Source organism: Macaca nemestrina, chromosome 12 (assembly GCF_043159975.1).
Source record: "Macaca nemestrina isolate mMacNem1 chromosome 12, mMacNem.hap1, whole genome shotgun sequence".
NCBI lineage: Eukaryota > Metazoa > Chordata > Mammalia > Primates > Cercopithecidae > Macaca > Macaca nemestrina.
The window spans coordinates 69,441,500-69,450,261 of record NC_092136.1 but is presented as its reverse complement, the minus strand read 5'-3'; the positions used below and the strand labels follow the sequence as shown (position 1 = coordinate 69,450,261).

The 8,762-nt window shown below is 36.8% G+C and overlaps 1 pseudogene; it reads left to right on the top strand.

Moving 5' to 3' along the window:
• The first annotated feature begins 2,528 nt into the window (after positions 1 to 2,528).
• LOC105468916 (olfactory receptor 52A1-like) lies at positions 2,529 to 3,465 on the top strand (annotated as a pseudogene).
• Positions 3,466 to 8,762: the final 5,297 nt, after the last annotated feature.

Sequence of the window (8,762 nt, the reverse complement as noted above, 5' to 3'; positions counted from 1 at the left end):
CTTTCCTTCTAAGCCCAGGAATGAACATTTTCTGATCTGATTATTATAGAAATCTAAATTGCACAAAATGCATACCTTTGCTGTTACAGAAGAAATTTTTAACATAAACTCTTTTTTAAAAATGGTGTGCATGTACGTACTTTTCCCATCTACTTAAAAAAAGGTGTGCATGTACGTACCTTTCCCATCTACTTAGTGAAACCTTTAAGGAGGATATGATTATTCCTCAGATGAAATGACCAAATTAGTTTAAATTAGTAGAGTGTATTGACTCCATCGAGGTCTGTACATGATTGGGACGTCAGTTTTCTATTGTGACAGTGATCATTTGTTCCACTTACATGAATATACAGTCTAAGAGATCTAACTAAGAAAAGCCATTAAGCTTTAGGAAATTCATTTTCTAGTGGCACTTTCTTACTTTTATCAACTCTTTATTCAAAAAAATGTTCTCATTTCTCTATCTGGTTTTACATTCCCTCAAGAAGCCAGTAGTATGTCTTCCTCCTCAGAGAAGTTTATCACAGGCTCTGACAAGCACTAGCTAGCAGACATTGAATAGTTACTCTTTTCCATGAAATTTGTGCTGAGAATTTCATATATAATCTTATTTAGTTCTCCCAATAATTTAGTGGGATAAGTAATATTATCCCCCCTCCATTTATAGTAAGATAAATAGTAGAACCTGCATTAGATGATATTTTATATTTCTAAATTTATATTGCATCATTTAACATACTATACTACATAGAATAAAATTAATTTGATGAATGCATTATCATATATTACAGTGAACCTGGAGCTAATGTTTACTCTATCCTTACATCACCAGGCAATGTAAACATAATTATATAGGATGTATTATCTTTGTAGCTCCTGTAGGCTCTGCCTTTAACAACTTGTTCCACTTCAACAACACATATTTATGTTTATCCACAATCACTTTTAGGCAATCTACCACTCTTCACCTGACATCATTTTATATGGGCATCAAGGGAAATTTCTTTTTATAAAATTTCTAATTGTTTTAATCTATATCTCTTTATTTCCTTGGACACAGCCTACTGATATGTGTGGCTACAGAAGATTGTATAACAAGATTTCCTTCTCTTCATTAACTATTAAGACATTTTATATTTTATTACATTGGGGGCTTTCTAGTTATGTTCACATATGTATTCATATAAACTATGAACCATTCAATTTTTTTTCTATTATTTTACAGAAGCAATCACCTCACTTTTCTTTCAAAGAAAAAAATGTATAAAAATGTGATTCAGAGTGATGCTTCTCATTCAGTCAATATATTTGGCTATGACACAATCATAAGGAAGATAAAATTAAACTGTTGTGTGATGTTAAGCTTGTAAAAAGTTAATGAAAAGGAAAAAAAGAGAGAGGATGTAAGGTTGTTTTAAGCTGTAAGTAGAGGGTTACCAAAGAAATAGAGCAGGCACATTGTTCGAAGATCAGAAGGTGGGTGCACGTGAAGGTAAACAATATATTCAAAGGTGTCAGAAATTATTTTCACTGACAACAGGTATTGATAAAGTAAAAAAGGCACATAGATTGAGCCCCATTATAAACAACAGAACTCCATCCTTTTACATCTGAGACATATTAATATTATCAAAAAATTTAAGTTATAGGGATTATACAACAGGCCAGGATTTGTGGCCTGTTTCCTATCCCAACTTATGGTTTCTTTTAATCCAATTGACCTCTTATCTATCTTCTCAATTTTCTGTCTCCTCTAAGATCTGTGACTTCTTACATCTCCTTCCATCTCATTCTGCTTACACATCAACTTTGAAAACTCACGGGCCAGGTTTAACTCCGTGAGTCAAATATGCCCAGCCACTACTTGTAAAAGAATAGCATGTACTTATCACTTTGAAGAACCTGAATAATTGGCCTGCACATAGGTAATTAAAGCAATATTTATTGGAAGAACAAGCCTCTCACTTCCCCATGTGGAGGCAATTCCTAAGATGTGATGGGAAGAATTGTACTCCCTAAACTAAAGAAAATGGAAAAGACTGGGAAAAGCATGCACTATCGGAAGATTCTGAGCTTTCAACTAAGACAGGGATATGGATTGAGGATTTGTGTTATGACTTCAAGTGTCACAGAGGAATTCCACCTAATCCAAGATGTGTCTGGAGTTTGGAGATGAATATGGACAAAAAAGTTAATGTTGCCGTTTATGAGACCACTTGAGAAGACACTGAAGACTAGCATAATCAATGCTCTTAGAATTATAGCTTCCATTTCTACAATTTCTAGGTGATCAACACTGAATCATATTCCTCATTCACAAATACAAACACTAGCTTTGGGAAAGGCCAAGAGCTCCATTCTGAAATAAACCTAAATTTATACCCAAAGATTCAGTCACATGATCACATTTCCATCCACGTCTTTCGTGTTCTGAGAGGAAATGTGAGGAAAGTGTTCCTCCTTCCCATTCGTAATTTTTCTCTGAATCTGTGTCAGAATTAGTGGTGAGTAAAAGATTTACCAGACTCATGGGATCCACCAACATGTCATATTTGAACCCAAAGACAGTGACCCTGATTGGGATCCCTGGACTAGAGCATGTGCAATTTTGGATTGGGTTTGCCTTCTTTGGCGTGTGCCTGGTGGCCCTGCTGGGGAACAGCTTTTTGCTAATCATTATCTCTATAGAACGCAGTCTACACAAACACTTGTACATCTTTCTGGCAGTATTGGCAGCCACTGACCTAGGTCTCTGTGTAGCCATTGCTCCTAAGATGTTGGCCATCTTCTGGTTTGATTCTTATTCCATGGCTTTTGATGCCTGCCTCACCCAACTCTTCTTCATTCATGCCTTGCAGGGCATGGAATCTGGCATCCTGTTGGTGATGGCCTTGATCGCTATGTGGCCATCTGTGATCCATTGAGGCACACATCCATCCTCACACCTTTCTATTTCGGGTGGTGCTGATGGTGGCAATCCGCACAACAATGCTTGTTGGAATTCTACTCAAACGGCTGCAACTTTTCCACTCTGTGGTTATTGCCCATTCTTACTGTGAACACATGGCTGTAGTCAAGCTGGCTAAAGAAGATGTCCATATTAACAAATCATCTGGGCTCTTTGTGGCTTTTGCAATTCTAGGTTTTGACGTGATCTTTGTCTTCATCTCCTACTTTCTAATTTTTCAGACTATTTTTCGTCTTCCCCAAAAAGAGGCACGACTGAAAGCATTTAACACTTGTACAGCTCATATTACTGTCTTTCTGGAGTTTTATATCCTTGCTTTTTTTTCCTTCTTCAGCCATCGTTTTGGTCTTGTATCAGTCTATGCCCACATTCTCTTGTCTACCGTCTATCTGCTTGTGCCCCCTGCCCTTAACCCCATTGTCTATGGAATGAAGACCATGGAGATTCACATGTGGGTTGCTCAGATTCTCATTATAAAGCCAGACACCCAGAAATGATCCAGCAAGTGATGTGTCAGAGGAAAAACATGCATTTACCTATTTAAACTTAAGTTTAAGCTGAAAATTCCTTGTATTATGTGTGGCTATTTTGGTGAGATATTTACATTACAATGATCTCCCCTAAAGAACATATATTCCTTCAACAAGAGCAGTGAAAACATGAGATAAATCTGGAGAGAGAGAGATATATATATAAATAAAATACAATTCCTGGCCGGGCGCGGTGGCTCAAGCCTGTAATCCTTTGGGAGGCCGAGACATGCGGATCACGAGGTCAGGACATTGAGATCATCCTATCCTGGCTAACACGGTGAAACCCCGTCTCTACTAAAAAATACAAAAACAAACAAACAAACAAACAAAAAACTGGCCGGGCGAGGTGGCGGGCGCCTGTAGTCCCAGCTACTCGGGGGGCTGAGACAGGAGAATGGCGTAAACCCGGGAGGTGGAGCTTGCAGTGAGCTGAGATCCGGTCACTGCACTCCAGCCTGGGCAACAGAGCGAGACTCTGTCTCAAAAAAAAAAAAAAAAAAAAAAAAAAAAGAAAGAAAAGAAAAAAAAACAATTCCTAACATCCCTCCATTCCTTCTCCCTTAATCTTTTATTTTTGGCTTTTTTTCTTCCCTTTTCTTTACTTTTTTTCTTCCTTCATATAAACATATCCGTTGTCCAAGCTGCAGTTTACTCTTTGGATGTACAGCAATGACAAGGATATATTTCATGATTTCAAAGGTTCACAGTATACTGACGCTATAAAAATATTGAGCAGACTGGATGTGGTGGCTCATACCTGTAATCCCAGCACTTTGGGATGCCGAGGCTGGCAGATCACGAGGTCAGGAGTTTGAGACCAGCCTGACCAACATGGTGAAGCCCTGTTTCTACTAAAAACACAAAAATTAGCTGGGCGTGGTGGCGGGTGCCTGTAATCCCAGCTACTCGGAAGGCTGAGGCAGGAGAATCACTTGAACCCAGAAAGGCGGAGGTTACAGTGAGCCGAGAAAGCGCCACTTCACACCAACCTGGGCAACAGAGCTAGATTCCGTCTCAAAAAAAAAAAAAGTAAATATAATTTAATGTTATCTAGGCTATCATAAGATAAAAACAATGGATTTAGTTTCACATGTGAGAAGCAACTAATCTAGATTTTAGAAGGAATGAAAGAAGGCCTCATAAAGGAAATCATGGCATATGTGATATTTGAATAATAAATTTTACTTCAGCCAATGAAATGCTATTTGCCATAATTTTAATTCAGTCTTAAAGCACTTAGTATCATTATGACTCTTGTAAATGTGAGAAGATATGTGCAGGTGTGTGTGAATCTGACATCCTTGAGCACCCAAGTTATGAAAAGCAAGCTCATCTCTGATCAGTGATCAAAATATACAAATCATCCTGCAGAAGGAGATTATGGATTATGTATCAATATAGCGATCTTCTATTATTTAGTTTTACTTAACTGCACAAATATAGTTCTTTTGTTGTATAAGCAACAATTCAACTTTTCAGAGTTGTCATTTAATGGCATAGTTCATAATGTCCTTGAAAAGTGCCCATTCTCTGTTTATGTAGTGTTACAACTCATGATGCACTTATATTTTTGCTAAAATATCATTAGGAGATACTTTGAAAAGTTTTGAAGTGTAATATATTAGATTGATAAAACACTGTGATGAAGGACATGTTAACAGTGTCTTTTCTCCTAGTATCCTCACAGCTCGAAAGGACTTACAAATTAGTGAAAAAAAGTCAAGACATTGAAATTCAACTACATATTCCTTAGTCTCCTTTTCGTGTCAGACTTCCCTTTCCAGGGCCTCTAGGGCTTGATAGCATATACACCACCACAACTACCACCACGTGAGCATCAATAATCTTAGTAAATTTGTCTCTCCTCTTACTGGAGTGGTTTGTCTCCCTCTTTGTGATAGTCTTGTCAATCACTTATACTGTTATTTAGAGTAGAGAATTAATATCAAAAGGTATCTTATGATAGTCTCAATCTACAAATGGGAGCTTATAGCAAAGGGCATCTTAATAAGAGTTCTCAGAAAATCAAATCAAGCCAAGAACTTTAGTGTAAGTGGTATGTTTTGGAACTGATCCAAGGAAAAAGAAAACATGTAGGAGAGGGAGCAAGTAAGACAGTGAAGGGAAAAAAAAAACAATAAAATGTACAAAACTAAACAAGTTATTGCTGTTAATTATCAGTCTTCTTGCATGCTAGCAGTCCTTGAAAAAATTGTAAAAAGCACACCTACAAGTTGTTCCAATTAATGGCTAGAAATATGGGGTGTTTAATCCATTGATCTCTATCCCTTGTTCAGTCAAAACTCCATAACTCCTGAAATATTGCATTCCCAATATTTGTCACACGTTTCATTCATGGACAGACTATGCTTCCCAAGCAAGAGGAAGGTCTTAGACAAAGTCATGACAACCCACTGTTGTGAATAGGAACTGTCTACAGGCAACTTTTGGAGCACTGTGAAGGTATACGGGGAATCTTTTAAAATGCAGCTAAAACTGAAAACAATGTTTTCTGAAGAAAATTGGCAAGAGAAGCCATATTTTCCTGCTTCTTCAAGGAAGAAGAAAATGACAGGATCATCAAGAAAATGACAGGATCTAGGACACTGCTGGATGAATCATGGACTGTGTTCTAGGGAAATAATCCCCATTCCCTATGAAATTAGTTTTGTAAGAGAAATAATATATTGGCATCAGATATTAAGCAGTCTAAGATTTATGGTAGGTATTTGAAAATAAAATGCCAGCTGTTTAGAATAATAATAGGAAACACCAGCTTTCCAAAATGCGGAGACCTTGCAGCTCACCTGGTTGAGTGGGAAGCTGAGTTTGGTTACAGGTTTTTTGTTTTCCTGCTGAAAGGTAGAGGATATCCTTAGATTTCCAGGGAGATGATATCCTTATTCATATAATCCTGTCTGCCTTTACCAGAAGTACTGAGAAATATTGGATCAAATTCTCATTCTAGACTAAAATATATTTATAATAAAATTGTTTTGTATACTTTGTGAATTTAGGATTCCGTCTATAGACTTTTAGCAGAAAGATACATGATGAATACACTAAAGGAGTTAATTCTCCAAACAATATAAAGTAGTGCGCTTTAAGCAAAAAATGGAATATACTAGTGGAGAACATTTTCAGCTCTCCTACCCCACCTGCCCTAGATCCAAAGAAGATATGAGATCTGTTTATGTATTTATCCATTTGTCTATTTGTTCATTTTACTTTAACTCAATACTTGTAATGTATCCATAGTATGGAAGCTGTAGGCTTGACTTTTGATTCGATTATTAGCTGAATGTTATAAAAAGATTAATAAAAATGTTTAAATTACCTGAACCTAATTTTCCTCATGTTTGAATGGAGACAGAAAGAATTACCTTAAAGCAGGATTGTATGGACATAACATAAACTAACAGACACACGCACACACACATACACACACAGAACATGAAGAATTTTTGGAAGTGAGGGGCATGTTTACTACCTTCATTTTGATGATGGTATCACAGATATATGCAAATGTCCAAACTCATCAAAATGTATATATTAAATATGTGCAAATTTTTATATGAATTATACTGCAATGAAACTTTAAAAATTCATTTTAATCCTAGCCTATAAAAATAAAGTGCTTAAAATGATGTTTGTTATCTGGTTGTTACATAAACTTGATTGCATAGTTGCTTTATATTTCCTATAGGTTATATGTGTAAGTGTGCTTTTGTGGTAACAGGTGTTCTTTCAAATCCATATTAGCACTTCATTAAGGACCTCTTGTAAAGCCTGTCTAGTTGAAATATATTTCATCACCAGATGCCAACGTGGTTATAATTATTTCTAGTAGATGGGAATGTGAACTGATAAATGAATGGTTGTTGGGAGTATTTAATTAGAAAAAATATCTGAAGTTCTTTAGTTTAATGAGATCCCATTTGTCAATTTTGGCTTTTGCTGCTGTTGCTTTTGGTGTTTTAGACATGAAGTCTTTGCCCATGCCTATGTCCTGAATGGTACTACCTAAGTTTTCTTCTAGGGTTTTTATGGTGTTAGGTCTAACATTTAAGTCTCTAATCCATCTTGAATTAATTTTCATATAAGGAGTAAGGAAAGGATCCAGTTTCAGCTTTCTACTTATGGCTAGCCAATTTTCCCAGGACCATTTATTATACACCATGGAATACTATGCAGCCATAAAAAAGGATGAGTTTGTGTCCTTTGTAGGGACATGGATGCAGCTGGAAACCATCATTCTTAGCAAACTATCACAAGAACAGAAAACCAAACACCGCATGTTCTCACTCATAGGTGGGAACTGAACAATGAGATCACTTGGACTTGGGAAGGGGAACATCACACACCGGGGCCTATCATGGGGAGGGGGGAAAGGGGAGGGATTGCATTGGGAGTTATACCTGATGTAAATGATGAGTTGATGGGTGCTGACAAGTTGATGGGTGCAGCACACCAACATGGCACAAGTATACATATGTAACAAACCTGCACGTTATGCACATGTACCCTAGAACTTAAAGTATTAAAAAAAAAAAAAAGACAGGATAAATACCAAAAAAAAAAAAAAAAAAAGAAAAAAAAAAGAAAAAATATCTGAGCACGTATTTTCTCTTTGTGTCTTACAGTTTCAACCTGTGTCCAATCTACCTTTGATTTTGGAAAAGTGTCTGGATTGGATTAAGAATTGTTTCAAAATAGAGCAAGAGGCAGCAGAAAAGCTGGTTTTTTAAAAATTATGTGAGAAAATTGCTGTTTGTGTAGAACAAGGAATATTGTCTTGGAAAGTAAGCAATGCCTGATGGTGTGTCCTGGATGTCAAGCATCCCTAAAAGTCTCTCTCTATTCAAGCCAAAGTGTATTGAAACTTTTAGATATACTAAATTAATTCACAAAATTTACAGTAGATCAATAATATGCAAGCTATGGTAACCCAGAAAAATATTCATTGGTGAGGAGTGGTAGAGATGGTTGGAGGCATAGTATTGAACCCTAGAGGGGAGGTATGAATTAAAGAATTATTTATGATGAAATAGAGAGGAAGTTGAGTGACAAACTGCACTTTTTCTTTTTTTAATGGAGTCTTGCTCTGTCACCCAGGCTGGAGTGCAGTGGTGCCATCTCGGCTCACAGCAACCATTGCCTCCTGGGTTCAAACGATTCTTCTGCCTCAACCTCCCAAGTAGCTGGGATTATAGGCACATGCCACCATGCCTGGCTAATTTTTGTATTTTTAGTAAAGACAG